The sequence below is a fragment of the Ambystoma mexicanum genome, chromosome 3q (assembly GCF_040938575.1).
Source record: "Ambystoma mexicanum isolate Mex_15411 chromosome 3q, UKY_AmexF1_1, whole genome shotgun sequence".
In the NCBI taxonomy this organism is placed as follows: domain Eukaryota; kingdom Metazoa; phylum Chordata; class Amphibia; order Caudata; family Ambystomatidae; genus Ambystoma; species Ambystoma mexicanum.
In genome coordinates, this window is record NC_090926.1 from 1,238,330,824 (window position 1) to 1,238,349,202 (window position 18,379).

Consider the following 18,379-nt stretch of genomic DNA (forward strand, 5'->3'; position numbering starts at 1 on the left):
GTTGTAGTAGCCCTCAAAAGGCAGAGCAACACAAATAGGATGAGAGAACGAAATTGCATCCCATCCTGTGAGTGTGTCAAACCTCACAGCAAAGACTGTGCGTGTGTCTCCTACCTTGGAGCACAATCTCACTAATTTGGTGCAAACCTCGCAAGTGGGTGCATGGGAATCCCATGCGTGTGTGTGGACTGCAGACCCGGATCACTTGCTCACTTCTTCAGTGTGAAACTCTGGCCAAAGCAGTACTGACCCCATGGTGAGAAGTGTCGTATTTTCACATTAACTATGCTTAAGCACTTTGGGTTATTGAATAGTGCTGCTACATTCAGAGTAATTCCATCCCTTTAAATATATTAGCTCTTGTATAACCACAGCAGTGTTGATTTATTCTGATGATGATGAAGATGATGTTAGACTTGCTCAATAGTTCTGGTTCTGTATCATTAAATGTACTTCAGATCTTCAGAGTCTCGGGAGGATAGCTCAGGGGCAACATGCTCGCCTTGGAAGCAATACGACATGGAGCAACACAGGTTCGATCCCTCTCGGTATATTATGCACATTATAAATAACCAATACAAATAAATAAATCTGCTGAGAAGTGCTAGGGCCTTGTCAATAAGAGTGTAGCAGCTCCACTCAGAAGTGCTGATGTTGTCCCATCAAAAGTATAGCAGCCCTACTAAGATGAACTAGCATTGCCTCAACAAAAGCATAGTATTACAATTATAGAAGCCCTGTTTAGCGAGCTAACTGAGGAGTACCAGCATTGCCCCATTTCAAATATGGCAGCTCTAGTAGAAAATAGATTACACAGCCCTGCTGAGAAGTGCTGTTACCGTCTCTTAAAAATATAGAAGCCCATTAGCTCTGCACCATTAGGTCCTTCAAGTACTGTCCCATTGAATGCTATTACACTGAACAAGGTCAACAGTATGGCAAGGTCCATACTGGGTTCTATGTGATAAATCTGCATTTTGAAGAGCAAATACAAAAAAGACCGATTTATTTCGGCCGATTTGTGTGGTCAAAGGGCCGAATTATCACATTTTACTGCCCACCCACCCCGCTAAACCCACCAAGAAGGGGATCCCACCTCACCCCACACTCCCACCCTCTTCCAAGCTGTTAACTTCCTTAGAATTCAGGAGAGTTACCTCCCTCAACGCCTCCATTCCCCACCCATAGCATAGCATTCACCCTCACCACGTACACACTCAGTAAAATGCAAACAGTCTAATTTTCCCTCTCCCTGCCACCTTCCCCCGCAGATGCAATGCAAGAGGGGTGCACCTATGTACAAAAACATCCAACCCAAAAAGATTTTTAGAAATTGAGGCACAGACTTGCTTTGCATCTGTGCCTCCATTTCTAAAAATCGTTTTGGGTTGGGTGTACCTCTACAATTGTGAACCTCTCTTGCCAAGAGGGGTGTACAGATGTACAAATACATCAAACTAAAAAAGATTTTTAGAAATTGAGGGACAGACTTGGTTTGCATCTGTGCCTCAATTTCTAAAAATCGTTTTGGGTTGGGGGCACTTCGACATCTTGCCAAGAGGGGTGTACAGATGTACAAATACATCCAACCCAAAACGATTTTTAGAAATTGAGGGACACACTTGCTTTGCATCTGTGCCTCTATTTCTAAAAATCGTTTTGGGTTGGGTGTATTTCTACATCTGTGCACCCCTCTTGCCAAGATAGGTGCACAGATGTACAAATACATTCAACCCAAAAAGATTTTTAGAAATTGAGGGACAGACTTGCTTTGCATCTGTGCCTTCATTTCTAAAAAAATCGTTTTGGGTTGGGTGTACTTCTACATCCGTGCACACAGATGTAGAAGTATACCCAAACCAAAAGATTTTTTGAAATTGAGGGACAGATGCAAAACAAGAGCATCTTGCTTTGCATCCGTCCCTCAATTTTTAAACATCGTTTTTTACCCGGCTTTTACCCAGGCCGCCAGAGAGAGACACAGTATGGATGGAACAAAGGGCCATCCATACTGGTCTCTTCTCTCCGGCCTGGGGGGGGCGAGCACCCGCGTACTCTGCGCCCCTGAAACCGGGCCGTGGCCTGTAACTGCCTCTGGTGACAGAGGCAGTAACAGTCCTCTGCCACGGCCCAGTTTATTTATTTAGTTGTTCAATGTTGTCTGTACAGCCTCGCGGGCCCCATGAAATGGCTTGGAGGGCCGCATTGTGGCCCGCGGGCCGTATGTTGGACAACCTTGTTCTAGAGTAAATGACTGTTGATGAAACTTTTTCTCTACCTTTGTCTTAGGATTAGTACAAAAAACAACAACAGCGTAACACTGGACACTGTACATTGCAACACAAAGGATGTCGACACTATAATGTTTCGGCCATATAAAGCTATTTCTTGAGCCTTCTAGTGGAGATGGCCTTCTTCAGGACGTGTGGGATGATGTGTTATCCATGTCCATGGGGTATTTATCGTCAGTGTTTTGTTCCTGAGGTAAGTATTTGCAAAAAGTCCCTCTTTCAATTAGTGGGAAGATCTTCTTTTGTGAAGTTTCATGGGTGAAATGCAGATAAATGTACAGGATCCTGTCTCTTCTAAATCTTGAGTCACTGCTCATGTCTTGTGATGTATCCCGCTGGAGGGTTATATCCCAGCGTTATATCCTTGGGTGTATCTTAATTATCATATGTTACGCCTGGCTACTCTCTCCAATCCTCAGAATGCAGAACTTTTTCCCTGCCTACTGAGGAAAGGCATTGTGAATATATTTGCACTTTTGAGATTTACGCCCATTTTCTTTCTTTTGAGATTTAGGCCTGTTTTTGGTTCAATAGGTCTCCTGTCTGACATCATCATTTCTGTGCTGGCCTTATACTTCAACGGGACTTCCCAAATCACTCCAGCCTCTTTATTTCTGGCATTCATGGGCTATATTTCACCCCACAGCTTGATAGCACAGTTTAGTTTTTAATAATCTCACATACTGTTGCGATGCTCCACCACGCTAAATAACAACACGGACCACAGACGTTAGGTTGGAGGAATACCTGCCTTCACCCAGGCATGGCCCCTTTTTATTCTTCGAAATCCCTCCCACACACACGTGTGTCATCACCTGATGGACGTGATGGCTCACGTTATAACATAGCTTCAAATGTCCATTTTAAACAACCCAAATACAACAAGAAGTATTACCCTACACAATACGACTTTAGTCACCTCATCAATTGGTCATTCAAAAACGTAGTCCCGAAATCTCTCCGGAGGCCTGCGCTCCATATATTGCAGGTACCTCATGAGAGACTATTCTGGCACCAAACCAGGACACACCAGCCGCGGGAAACCATCCCTGCATACATCCTCCCCACCGGGGTGGAGGAAACCCTGATCGCCCTGATCATCTGGCATAACCGGGTCACCACCATCTGGGGAACCAAATTCATCCATCTCAATCCTATCTACCAGGGGTGGGGCCACCCTCCTAAACCAACTGGAGTTTCGAGTCATTGATTCCCATCCTCACTTCACAGTTTTCATGGACCTGTTAAGACCCACAACTGTCCATGGATTAACCTTGTGTGGGAGACAACTCCCCAACACCAAGTCCCCAACCACCACTGGACCCTCACAGACTCCCGACTGTTGACCTGCACCTGCTGCGACATCCACCTCTCCAGGTCAGGAACAGCCAACTGTCTAGAAGGATGTTCAGGAATGAGTGACACCTCTTTTCTCCCCAAAAAGGCCTCCGCTGGTGCCATCCCTGTGGACACATGCAAGGGAGGTGGTCCTATACACCATCAAAAAGGACGTCGGGGCCAGATCCAGGGACTGCTCCTTAGCCACAGCAATTCGAAATGCCTTAGTCCACAGAAATCTCTCTACATCCCCGTTAGCTGTAGGCCAACAAGGAGTAAAACGCTGATGCGTAATGTCATAAAACCACAAAAAGCGTCCAAACTCAACTCCTTGAAAAAGAGGGCCATGATCAGATCTCAGAGATTCAGGGACCCTCAAGCAGTGGAATAACTACCGCTGCAGCTGTGGATTCCACAAATTGAACAAATAGATACCTTGAGAACTCGTCCAACACAACCAAAAAGTGTTCATACTGTAATATAGTCCCAAAGGCTACACTCAGCACTTTCCACAGTGCCACAGCACTCCCCGGTGATTCAATGAATGGCACCAATTGCACCTCACAAGGGCATCATACACTTTCTGCTTCAAATCAGGAAACCGAACTTTCGCTCGAAGCCGGGCCTTAGTCTTACTTGTCCCTTGATGGCCAACATGTGCCAACGCAAGAATCTTGTCCTGCAATGCCAATGGAATCACCAACTGAGTTCCACGCAACAAGACACCTTCAGGCTCCACAGACAACCTGGGATGGACACTCCACAGCCCCTGCACAAATACCTGCGCCTCTGGCATCCTATGCCGGGATAATGACAGGAAAGACTTACAATGGTCATCCTGTACCTTGACAACAATGTCCCACAAACCTGAATCATTTTTAGTGGCCTCAGTGACCTTGTCAAGCAACATTATATTAGGAACTGCCACCCTGGCAATCATAGAGACAAACTCCTCCATCTCAGCCCGCTCATCACCGGAAGCGCACACAACACTTGCTGTCATGGGGTGACATGAGAGGAAATCGGCTCCTGCCCAAAACTTGAATATCACCCCATACTCGTGCACCAGCCCCCACTGCCATTCCTGAACCCCCCTTTGTGAGCAACCGCAGGGGTTCAGAGATAGTGGCAAGATTGGGGACACACAGTTCACAAAAGTTAACCATACCCAAAAAACATTGAACTGCAGTGGGTGATTCAGGAGGAGGTGCCATCTTGATGTCATTCACCTTCTTTGGATCTGGGGACAACCCACCATCATGAAAAACAAACCCAAAAAGTCCACCTTTGGCTGCATGATCTTACATTTATGCCTTTTAAGAGTCAACCCATGACTGTCCAGGCGCACCAAAACCGCTGCCAGCCACGGAAGATGTTCCTTGTAGGTTCCAGAGAAAACACGCACATCATCACTAACATTCAGGACACCAGGGGGGCCTGCCAATACACCCATGATCGTATTCTGAAAAACCTCAGCAGCAGATGAGACCCCAAAACTCAGCCATTTATACCTAAGCAGCCCAAAATGAGAAGAAAAGATCATAATGTGTCTCAAATCCACATGCAGAGGCACCTGATGAAAACCCGCCCTCAGGTCAAGAGTAGAAAAAACAGCAGTCCCCTGAAGATCGGCAAGAATATCATTAAGAGTTGGCGTGGGAATGCCGTTCACGACCAATAGCCCGATTCGGTAGCCGCATATCAACACAAATCCGCACCTCATCCGGGGGCCTTAGCTATGGCCGCGACCACAATCAGGGACACCCATGGTGTAGGACCATCCACTCGCTCAATAATGTCACCCTTCTCAAGCTTCTCCAACTCCAAATCTACTTTATGCCACAAATGCAAAGGAATATGGTGATGTCACAGAGCAACAGGCTGAACAGACAGATCAATATGAAGGTTCACTTCCTGGTCCTTCAAACAGCCCACTCCATCGAACAAATAGATGTATTTCTCCAAAAGGCCCTCAGCGTCGCCCACATACACCTGAAACGTAAAAAACAAACCAGGCCAAGACGCTGAGCCGTAGTACAACTCAACAAAATATCCTTTGCAACAGGAGTGACATGAAATTTAGTGTCCACAGAGCCATTCTCATGCGCCACAAAGGTGCAAAAAGCTCCATCAAAGGGTAAAGGTGACACACCCCCATAAGTAAAAATCTGAATCCTGGGACAATGCAGAACAGGACGAGGTAGCAGCATATCAAATTGTGTCATTGGCATCACATTCACCGATGCCCCAGTGCCAATGAGTACCGGCACTGCAACCCCCAACACTGACACCACAGAACAAGGTTTATGACCAGTACTCACATCATCCAGGCATATTGCAGACACAAAGAAAACCTCCCAGAACAGCCCATGGGCCACCAGCCACACAACACAAGTCTCCAGGAAGAGCGCGGACGTCCTCTCAGCAAATCACACCAAACGCACACACGATACAGGGCCGCCAATCCTTTGTCGCCAGTTGCTGCGATGCTCCACCACGCCAAATAACGACACAGACCACAGTTGTTAGGTTGGAGGAATCCCTGCCTGTGTCCAAGCGTGGTCTCCCTTTATTCTTCGACACCCCTCCCACACACAAGTGAGTCGTCACCTGACAGACGTGATGGCTCACGTTATAACACATACTTATAATACACTTTGGACCTGATTCACAGAAGCGTTTTATAATGGGGAAATCCCGTAGGAAAAAGTTCTGTGAATCATGTCCTTTATGATGGACACCTCCCCTTCTAATAAACAGTGTTATTATTACCCAACTAAATGGTACTGATTTTACCGACCTCTGAAGGGGAAAGGCAGAATTAGGCCTATGAGGGCTCACACCTGTGGCTACAACTTGTACACAGCTCCCTGAAGCGAGTGCTTGACTCGCTGAGCTTTCTTACCGACTGCGTGTTTACTGCATGCTTGTGAACTAGAGCTGTACGTGTGGACTGTCGTGTCATATGGACCTAAGGGAGGCAGATGCTGGTAAATCTGCCAAACTCGCAATGGCGCCCAATGAGATGCCATTTGTTTTTCCCTAGTGCAGCTCAGACATCCTCGACAAGCCATACAGGCCCTGTCTGTCTGCAACTGGCACCTTGAGAACATTGTACAACCAGTGTTTTTCTCATGAATTTGCAATAAATTGCATATGTAGAAGATGCATCAATTACAGAGCAATCAATATATGCTAAAGATTCGGCATTGAACCAGTTAACTAAACATATGATATGATAAGTCATTTATAACGCACCTGTACACAAGTGTTTCTAGGCGCGACAAGACAAGGAGGGGGAAACAAAAGGAGGACAAAATAACGATCTTACTAGGCCTGTATCATTCAGATTGCACAAGTGCGTGGAAGAGGGAGAGGAGATGTGCTGTGGGTAGGAGGGGGGTTCGATGGAGAAGTGCAGGTAGCTCAGTAATTGCTACCGGAGGTTGGCTCATAAGTGCAGAGAGAAGGGACTGTAGGTTTGCAGATATAGACCCTTAGGTGCTGGGGGAGCCCGGTGCAACTGAACTGGACATGCAGGAGCCAGGGCTCGAGTTCAGTGGGTGGCCAGGTGACCAGTGTGTGGAGCAGTCAGGAACATCAGCAGGGGAGAGGAAGAGAGAAAGCGGAAGCAAAAAGGAAGGTGTTGAGTTGTTTGTGGAACCAGAGGTGGTTCTACTCAAGTTTGAGAGAGGCAGGATCGCTGTTCCAGAGGGAGGCCCCAGCCGGGGAGATGTCTGCCCCCCATTCTCTGCTTGGAGAAGCGTCTGACCCTCAGAGCGTTGGAGCTGGATGAACAGAAAGCTAGTGAAGGAAGATGTTTAGGAAGAGAAAGTTGGAGAAATAACTTCAGTTAAAGCAGTTGGGTCGAGGACTGATGTTTGAAATGTATTTTCTGTTATGAACGAAATAAGACTAAGTGGGTGCCTAAGGACCAGAAAATTAAAGAAAAGAAAAAGGGGAAACAGACTTTTAATGTAGCCCTGACTTCAAGTTAACCACATGGCTCTTGAAACGATGTAACGATGACCACCTTTCATCATGCTTATTTGGAAAGTTATTTTATATAATTATTATTATTATTTTTATTAGTATGGTATTTCTTGAGGCAGATCTAGCTGTGGGAAGCAACGGAACGCTTTACATTCACAGGGGGAAGAACCCAGTGACGGAAGCAGAGAAACAAGGAAGTGGGGCTCTAACAGGGGACGGCGACGGGGAGGCAATTGGTAGCAAAACATCTACCAGCAACCAGGCAGCGAAGAAACAGTGGGTAGCAGATCACCCAGTCTCATGTAGGGTGGGGAGTGGAGGTTGTGTGTGTCTTGGGGTTTGGACAGAGCCATTACTTGAAAGGGAGGGTCATGACCTCCTTCCTGAACTCTAGAAGTGATGAGGCAAGTCTGTTGTTGGCTGGTTGGGGGTTCCAGAGTTTTATGGCATAGGGTTTGGTCTATTGGCCTCATTATAAGTTTTCCTGTCCAGTAACAATGGTACTGGTAAGCTACCGGTACCGTTGTTACCGGACCGGCAAACTACGAGTTCTGCTCGCGGGTGCCTTCCTGCCTGCCAAGTCTGACCTGGCGGGTGTACCGGCACGCATGATCAGAGCATGTCGGATGCACCGGCACCATTCAGGAATGGTGCTGGTGCATCCGACCTCCCCATTCCCATTGAGTCCTATGGGGCTCAAATGAGAATGGGGAGCATTTTTTTCAAGCACCCGAGAATGGCCAATTGCTGGGTCCGGCAGGGCCATAATGACCCGGTAATTTCCAATTCGCAGGTGCCAGAAAACAAATGAGACCGGCAGCAGCCATGCCTGTTTTACCGGCACGGCTACCGCCAGTTTCATAATGAGGCCCTACGTCTTCTCTGGTATCACTTTTGTAGATGATTTGAATTTCATCTGCATAGTTGTAGCATACAAGTCCATGTCACTTGATGAGTTTCATGAGTGGGGTAATGTAAATGTTGAAGTGTTGAGAGGGATAAGCCTTGTGGAGACCCATAGGCAAGTGTACGTGATGTTGAGCTGAAGGGTGGTAGCCAGGTGGTTTCCATTCTTTCTTTAGGGAATGATTTCATCCACTGTTGTGTGGTGTTGCTTATCCATGTTTCCTGTTTCTTTCTGATAACGGCTGAATGGTTGACTGTGTCAATAGCCGCTGAAAGGTCTAATAGTATCAGGGGGGAAGTGGTGTTGGAGTTAATTGTGAGGTTGTCGCAGATAAAGAGTCATGCTGATTAATTCCCTCACATGCCTAAAGCCGAATCCTGCCTTGTCCCGATGTGGTTGGTTTCCATGTGTGTCAGGATTTGTCCATATATGTAGGTTTCTAGCAGTTTGGCATGGTGAATGTTTCTGCAGGAGGTTGTGGACGTTTTCTGCAGCGGTCTCTTTGTTAAGGATGCCCTTATCGATGTTTGGTGGGCAAGGGTCTACTGGCGTACCGCTTCGTTGCTTCCCTTCACTAGTTTAGTGAAGTCTTCTGTCGAAATCAGTGTGAAGTAGTTGAGTATTGTGGGTGCCTCTGGGGTTGGGTTGTGGGGGATATTGTTGCTTATGTCCTTGGGCATAAAGCTGATGACTTGTTGGATGTTTATGAGTTTGTTTTTAAAGTGGTTTGCAAGTTCATCAGTTTCTGGGAGGGAGTGGGGAGGTTATTTCAAGATGTTTGGTTTCTCATCTCATCGTGATGCTGAACATCTCGACTGTGCTTTGCCAGCTTTTGAGATGCTTGTGCACAGTGCAGTTTCTTTGCTTTCAGAATTTCTGCTCTATAGAACCGTACCTGATTTCTGTTCTTTACAGGGTGGCAATGCCATTGCTAGGGATATAGGCCGCGGCTTGCATTGGACAGTGCACACTTTGTTATTGTGTGTGCCCATCCACAGCATAACATATCAATGTCTATAAGCAGCCAAAAAATTAGACCACTAATAATTTAGCGTTACGTTACATTCTAATGGCATTTAGTATGACATCTCCTTCCATTGCGCCATGGAAAGAGATGATGACTACACGCCCATTCTAAGACTGTGATGCCTGCTGCTTATCTTTCTACCACTGCCCATGGCCTACAAGGATGCGGATAACAGGAGAAAGTAGAGATCCTCCTGTCTCCATTTTCTCCTGCTGCCTCAGCAGTGAAACAGGCGAGGTGGGTGGGATCGTCACAAGGCAGCGACAATGCACTCTTCTCCCAGAACTGTCCCCTCTTCTCTTCAATGCACATGTACAAGAGAAGCCTTTTCCTGCAGTTTCTCTTCAATGATGGTGCATTGGATAAGAGCAAAGGTTGGCTGCATTGTTCACCTGTGCTGAAATGGAATAGGAGCCAGCTATGGGTAAACAGTTACTCCTATATGCGCTCAACCCTTGTGAACCAGGTTTGTAGGCAAAAGGACCTAGGTCCAGGGTGTTTTTGAGGAGGCAACAGTGAAACTGGGGCAGTAGCAGAGCAGATGATGGCGACAAACTTGTGAGTAGCTTGTAACAATTTATTGAAAAGCCACCCTCAACACGGGGAGTGCCTTCCATCCCCACTCAAGCAGTTACACAACAAACTGTTTAACAGAGTCTCTTCTTCAGCCCTGCTTCAGACGCATATCATGCCCCTTGGATCCCTCACCCTGAGCTATCAATGAGCCAAGAACCAGACCTGTGTTCAGGAAATATATTGGTATTTATTTAAATTAAAAGTAATAAAAATTAACAAGAAAATGTCAAACATCACTTTATCTGTGGCCCAACACAATCAACTGCTCTCAGCATAAACAAATCACAAAAATGAGTTTAAAAGAACATAATCACAATTCTTCACTTTCTGCAAATGTCACTTCACAAAATAATTACACTGATTAATAACGAAGGCAGTTATCATGTGATGTTGTGCGATTTTGTTTTTCCTGCCGGTTGAAAAGGCTAGCAGTAGGATTTCAAGATTGGTTCAAATACATATGGCAATTATAATTTCGCCCACACCTTTTGTTTAAAATAAACACAGGGTGATTTAGTGGTTCATTTTTCAGACCCCACTTGCTTTGTTCTATGTTGGGAAGTCAGACAGAAATTTTCTTAATGATTTGGGGTATTTTGGATTTCGGACCCCCTTACTCAAAGGCCTGTGTTGGGGAAGCTGGATGAAAAGTTGGACGGATTTAAGAACAAAGACACCCCTCTTCCTTAAAGAAGTCGGGGGCAGCTGGACAACAAGGAACACCCAATTAATGTATAGGCTATAGTTTTCAGAAAGTAAGCTTTGTTCATTTCAAATTTTAACAAAATTCACCCTGTAATGTTCTGCCAAATGGGGAATTAACTAAATTAATATTTTTGGTTAAATATGCTAAGGATCTACACAGTTCTGCCCTCCCCCCAACCACTATAAAGGAAAGGATTCCGGGAAGCAGACTCGCCCACCTTTTGGTTTGCCAGGGCTAAGTTCTACTTACATAGCAAGCCTCTGTTTAAGATTCCGGAAAGCCAGCTGCATCGCAGGACAGTCTGCAAAGATAGGACAGGGGTCTGGTCACTCCACTGTCAAAGATGGCCTCCCGCTCTCCACCATAGGACCCAGTCAGTTTTCAGGCCTTCCTAGAAATAGACAGCTCCACCCAGATGCACTCTGAGCAATCTCCACTGGTCTCTCATTGCAGCTGTCAGATGGTAAGTTTCAGCAGCCCTCTATCCCCTGTCTTTCTGTTTTTTTTCTCCCCTGTCCTAGTGCAGTTCCCCCATATATAGCAGCGAGGGCACCACCAATTTTACAATCTTGGGGAAATACCCTTCAATCATTCCTGCCACCAGGATTGGACATTTACCCTTCTCTCTCCTCCCAAACCCAGTTTCCAATTCAGGAATGGTTTAGGGGTCTGGCACAAGATATGGCAATTCTCATTTGTAATTGCCCTTTGTTATCCTTTTAACTTTTTGGCAAAAACTAGTTATGTATCACAACTTCATAATTTGACTAGGAACTGCCCTATTAAACATATTTTCTGATTCAGCTAATCATGGAGAATTAGATAAGCTGCACACCAAATTGTACCATGTGGCACCTTTCTGTTCTATCCATAAAAAGCACGACAGTTATGAATATGTAGGTTATTAAGCATATCCCTAATTTCATGCTCCACCCGCTCACCAATTCTCACATTTGGAACATGTTCAGATCAGCCAGAAACCTAGTTTAACTGGCCATTACAGTTCCCACTGTCACAGGTAGATGCATTTTATATCCCCCAAATTGCCTGGAAATTACATAAAAAATGGTGAAAAAAATTAAATCAATCCACCTTATGGTTGCTGAGTAAAAAGCCTAAATGATAGTAGTCCTTTTAAATTAATTGTCAATCTTCTTGTGGGACAAATGGCAATGTCTGCCTTCCGGCCATTTGTTTTCACTGGAACAGCCTGTGCCCACTCTTTTTTTTAATCAATCTTCTTTATGTTAGAAGTTTGCTCTTTGATGGGGGTGTCCCCATTTTCACAGATATTAATCATGCTCCAGCCAAGGGTAACTTTTTCTTGAAGTCAATGCTTTCAGAGCCAGCAGGTCTGGAGAACACTGAATTTTGACAACTTTAGCAGGACATTTTATTACTGTTGGTCATTAGATGGGAGATGTGACATCCAGGCTGGAAGTGGGAGATGTCCTTGTGAAGTTTTGTACACAACCAGCAAAAGGGTCTGCCTTGGCCTGACATTTTCCATGAAGATAAAGTGGCTCTTCAAATGTCAGTGTAGTTTTGCAGGTGAAACATAATATGCATTGCTTTTGGTCAACCCGCACATCATATTTTGTTTTCCTGACATTTTTCTGTGAGCAGTGTTATTTCTTTCACTTTACTTTTTAAAACCGTTTTTATTTGCACACACCTGTGCATACCGTTTTTGTTTTCAATGTTTAACAATCCTGTTTTCCATGTGATAGTTATCTTTGATTCCTCCTTCTATTGTAAAAAAAATAAAATGCTTTATCCATTGGTAGTGACAGGTAGCCCCCTTTCCACATGGCTCTTTATTTTTACTTGAAAAACAAAAACAAAGGCCAGGCCGTTTTTGTCTCAGTGTTTAAGATCTTGCTATTCCTGTGAATGGGACTTCTGTTTGGGACATTTAACTGCACCCCACAAGCTGGGCAGTTGACGGAACTCCTTGGCCCTGGGGAAAATGTCTGGGCACTTAATTGTAATCCTTGCTCCTGGGGCAAGTACCTGAGCATTTGATGATCATTCTTGTTGATAGGGTAAATGTTGCTGGCAATGTCTGGTAATAGGGCAAGCTTCTGGTTACTTGATGGCAATATTTATCAATGGGTAAATGGCCTATGAACAGCATGGCAATCCTTGGCAGTGGTGCAAGTACCAGGGCAGGCAATGACAATCCTTGCAAGTGAGGCAAGCTCCCAGCCAATTGATGGAACCCCTTGACAATGTGTGTGGGCACATGTGCACACTCTATAGCAAAAAGGAATGTTTTGGAGGCAATGGATGGCAATCCCTAACAATGGTGCAAGTATGTGGATTTGATGACAATGATTGGCAGTGGTTCAGATAGAAACACTTGTGTACGGGTGCATTATAAATGACATATCATATCCTATTATACCCAGGAAGTTGCAGCTGATTATGATCCTTGGTGATGGGGCAATTCTACAGACAATTGATGGCAATCACTTGCAGTGGTGTATTGACACCTATGTATTTGCTCTTTGTCAACGCACCACCCCACCTTCAGCCATGTTGGATGCCTGTGTGGTCCCTCTTCTCAGGAGCTACCAGTCTGGCTTTGCTCCAAACAAGTGGGATTTACAAAATCCCAGACTGTTGGCATTGGTAATGCTTATTTTTTTCAGATCTTTGTGATCACTGTGAAAAAATTACTGTGACGGTCCAAAATGTCGAATTTTGTAAAACCTTTTTTGCACTTTGTAGTTAAATGAGGAGGGAGCCCCCCTGCAGTCCTCCCCATACCCCTACCCCGCCTACCATCTATTTGTGTGGAAAAAGGTGCAAATGAACCGACCGACCCACACATTTTCAGCCTTGCAGTAATGGGATTTGACAATTTCGTCATATACCGTTATTTTTATCGTAAGAACGGGTTAGTATCCTTTACCCAGTTCTCTGTCAGGGGTTTCTGCTTTAGCTTACAAACTATTAAGTGTTTTGTGAATAAGAAACAAACCACAAGACTATGTTTAACCTAATCATAGGGTTTCCAATCACAAAAGGTATATGATCCAGGGATTTCTTCCAAAACCTCAATACTCTTGCACGCTTTCAAAGCATGAAGATTATGCTGCCAGCAACATTGCTGCATTCCCAGCTCAGACCGGTCTCACAAAGATCCACCTTAAACAGTTTAACACGGGTCCATTAACCTGGTAACAACACTTATTTCTCATCATTGTTGAGTGTACTCGCTATGTCTGTTACGTTGTACATGTTTCAGCTTCCTGTGCCCCATTACCTGTCCTCTTCCACAAACAGCTACTCATTCCCAGTGTAAAGGCTCACTCCCTGTCTTACACATGCATAACCAAAAAATACAAGACACCCCAATGGGGAATGAGACTAAGAGAACAGGTTGCAAGAGTTAGTTTTCTTTATAAAGAATTGGCATCCAGAGAACTCTGCTGCTTCGAGAGCGCTCTGGCAAACATTACAAAAACATGAACTTATCAAGGAGAAAAGCATCATCAATGACATCATTACATATGGGACTGCAGTTGCTTGGGATTGGATGAATGACATGGATACATATAGAAACGTGTGTGCTGCTTCATCCGGATTGTCTGCTCTGTTGGTGGGAGGGCGAACATCACGTAGTCAGGCTGCCAACGTCCAGGAGGGGTGCGGGTTAGGTCACGGGGAGGTAGGGCAGACACTAACTAAGCTAGCATGAAAAACTACCATTAGATATGTCATAAACAGTGATCATTAGTATACGCTAAAGTAAATCCTTGTTAAACCTATAAATTGCATGCATATAATCTTAACATCATTCATTAGGACTTATATGGAGCACTAGGCTTAGGGGTCTTGGTCGGTGTGATAACATCAGTCATGGGGTGGGCCTGTTTGCATCAAAGCAACTATGGGGAATGCTGACATTTGTTAGTTGTAGGGTGCAATATACTATGACAGAGGTCTGGTTTTAGTAGGAGGCACACTGGGGTGGACTCCACAGCAGGGTCACACTTCTGGTACATCAAGAGTATACCTTAAGGGGCACAGGGTTATAGTGGCAGTAATATTCCAAAAGCGGGGTAAGAGGGCACAGGCGAGTTTGTGGAGATGGATGAGCTACAAGTCATGGTTCGGGCCGGTTCACACACAGGACAGTGATCTCAGAGGAAGAGTGAGATGTTACATTAGTATATTTGTTTCAATTGGTCCCGGCACATCTATGAGAAATGGAGCTGTGAAGCTTTCAGACAGAGTGAGGAAAGGTGGGGGCCACGAGCGCAGTGTGCGCGGCACTGCAGAGGGGAGAAAAGCCTTTTCGTATTATCGCAGTGAGGCCTAGTCCAAAGATGGAGTTGAGGGTACACACAATGGAAGCCAAGTGTCCCCCACAACAGCCCCACTTATGCTAATGTTAGCATATGGGCAATGGAGGTGTCCCCCGCTATTGTACGAGCAAGTGGTCCACATCGTGCTGAATGTGTGAGGGATGCCTAAAAGACCCCTCACTCCCACACATTCCCCCCTTTCGTTACATCTAAAGTAACAAACTAATATTTTTTTTATTATTTTCACTCTGATAATACTCTGCATCTTGATCTGCCTCATCCCATGCTGGTGTACCTTTTATTGGCAGCCAAGCCCTACAAACACCCCTTAGGCTCTGACCTCTTCTGGTGTATTCATCAGGTGTGCATGTCATATATATAGCCCCATCCCCATCTAGATCCACCCACACCTCCCTGTACCATTGCAACTCCTTTGGCTCTTTAATTGTGGTGTGGTCTAGGTTGTCTACCCCGTCCCATGCTGGTGATAAACAGCTGTCAGCTGATACTTTGGTGGATTCGACTCCCCAGTTTATATTTGAGCGTCTATCATGGTTGCTACCGTTGTCAATTTGCCCATTGTTACCATCATCATTGTTGAACTAGGCATAGATTTTACACAACATCGTATGCCCAACTGGCACACACAGGAAAATAGCAAAAGAAAAACAACGCCTGGAACAAAAATGTTCATCAAGACGCTGAACCATGAGGGTATCCAGTTGAATATGTTGTCGAACCAGTTGCTCGGCTCTATTCCTCCTTCCTTCCACATTCTCTCCCCTAGGCTGTGTACTGCCGAGATGATGTGTGATAGGGTCCCATTATCCGCATCTTCAGAAGGTACGAATGTACAGCATGTGCTGCCTATTTTTCGGCAAACACCACCGTCCATTGCTGTGAGAAGGTCCAGGACGTACCGGTTTTGCATTGTCATTAGACGCAAGGCGCGGAGTTCCACCTTGATCACATTGAATTCTTCTTCAGTGTCATTGGCTAGTTGGATCAGTTCCTAGCCAATGATCTGCAGCCATTTGGCGTTTGTTCATGCCTGAAGTGCTGGCGCCAGGAGGGAGGCAAAAAACGTTTCAGCTGAATTGAACAACTTATATTTTTCAGGAATTTCAGTGAGGAGGTTGGATGATTCACTGGAGATCTAGTTGGATGACCTCCTTTTGAGGGACACTCTGTCTTGTAGTTCATTTTCAGACAGAATGTTGTATGTGGAAGGCTCTGTGGTTGCTGGTTGGGGTGCTGCCGATATACCAGCCGAATCTTCTGCTGCCGAATTGCCAGCCAAATCTCTCCCCCTTGGATATGGCTTTCTGGGATCACCATTAGTGCTGAGTGCAGGGTGGCCAGGGCGCAGGTACCCTGCCATGATGTCAGCAGAGGCAGGTAGGCTTGCTTGCCGCACACCCAATACATGTCCATGAGTGCTGCCGTGCCCTTTTTCATATCTGGAATGATGATTGTTTTGTTCCATTGTTTGTTTGAGCCCATTCATATTTTCCCTTCACCATGGAAACATAGTTCGTGCTCAATCTCCTTTTGAATTTTGATGGGCTTCTCGAAGGCAGTGGCCCACGTGAGCTTTGCAATGTGTTGGGACCAGACTGGCATGCATGTCTCTTTGACACATTGAAAGTTGTCTTCAGTAGGTCCTCGCAACGCTTCTGCCTTGCACATGATTGTCTCGTCATGCCATTTGTTTTCTGTGAATCGTGTCCCTTTGATAACAAAAAATGGTTCTTTAATGCAAATCACCCCTTGCAGCTTGCTCGTGAAGGTTTATTCGTTCTGCAACATTTCTACTGTAACTGTGTGTGACTGGAAGGTGCGCCAAATCCTACACAATACGAGATGAACTAAACATTGGGCATCCGACAAGGGCACTTCTTGAGGTAGAAGTATTTTTCTAATACCAGGCCACGGTATACATCATATCTTTTCCCCCCCGCTCCCCTTTTTCATCTCCTCCTTCCCCCTTCCCCGATTTTTATCATTGCCACTCTCTGGTAATTTATGGGAAAGATATCTGCCCATGTTACATCACTTAATTCAGTTACAACAACAAGACTGTGGTACTGGAGGGTCTGGGGTAATTGGGGTATAGAGATTAAAGTGCATTGCAGTGCTTTGTGAGGTAAGTTCGACAGTTGTATGTGCATCAGCATGAGTCAGATCAGGCTCACCGAACCAGGAATAATCACCATCACAGGCGTTAGTGTCATTATCAATGCCTAAACCCTTAGCAGCAAGTGTAGAAACAGGGGTTTTGACAGCTCGGTTTTTATGCAACGTAGTGAGATTATCGTTTACAGAGCCATTATGTTTCCACATTGTTGTGACTCCAGCCCATATGAGGGTTGAACCTTCACGTATCAGGTTTACCCCACTCCCCCCCTCTTTCATATCCCCAACTATGAAAGAGAAGGTCCAGTACAAGGCAGCGAAAAATAACATCACAGAAAATACTATTGCTGAGATGCTAACCCGCACTCATAGTTATACCATTTATTTATCCTATCATCTACTCTAACACTATCTACATTTGAATCGTTGTTAGTGAGGGCCCTCCTTTCCATCATATTTCCACCTTAATGTGTGATATAAAATTGTTAACTACATTGCAAAATACTTTTTTATATTGATGTATATTTATTTAAAATCATTACTTCATTAATTTTTTCATTTTGTAGCTATTCACTTTTTTGTAATTCTACTTCCTGCACCTCTATTTCATTTCATGAAATTTTCTTTTTGAACAGATTAACTTATTATATAATTTTTAAACAATACATGATGATACGAAAGTAAAGAGAACTGGAGAGGTAGGTAAAAGGAAATATATATTTATATGGTGTGAAAGAGATAGGCACTGTAACTTTTTCATTCAATTCTCTCATACCTCTTTATCTTTGTTGTACATTACACATCCTTATTTTAACCACTTGCCAATTTTTGGCTCTGTTGTTGTTCACTCTGAGGGGTTGTACTTTTGTGTGCTCTTCTCACATCTGAGAGATGCACCCACTATTTCAATTCCTTAACCTTAAGTGCAGTTGGTGTGCAATATGTAACCTCATATGGACCATGAAATCGTGGGGAGTCCATCTTCTCACAAAACTCTGCACGTAAACATTTTCACCAGGCATTAATTGTCCTGTGGGCTGTCCTGTGCTGGCGTTGTAGCATCTGTCTCGCTGTTTTGTGTGAATGGAG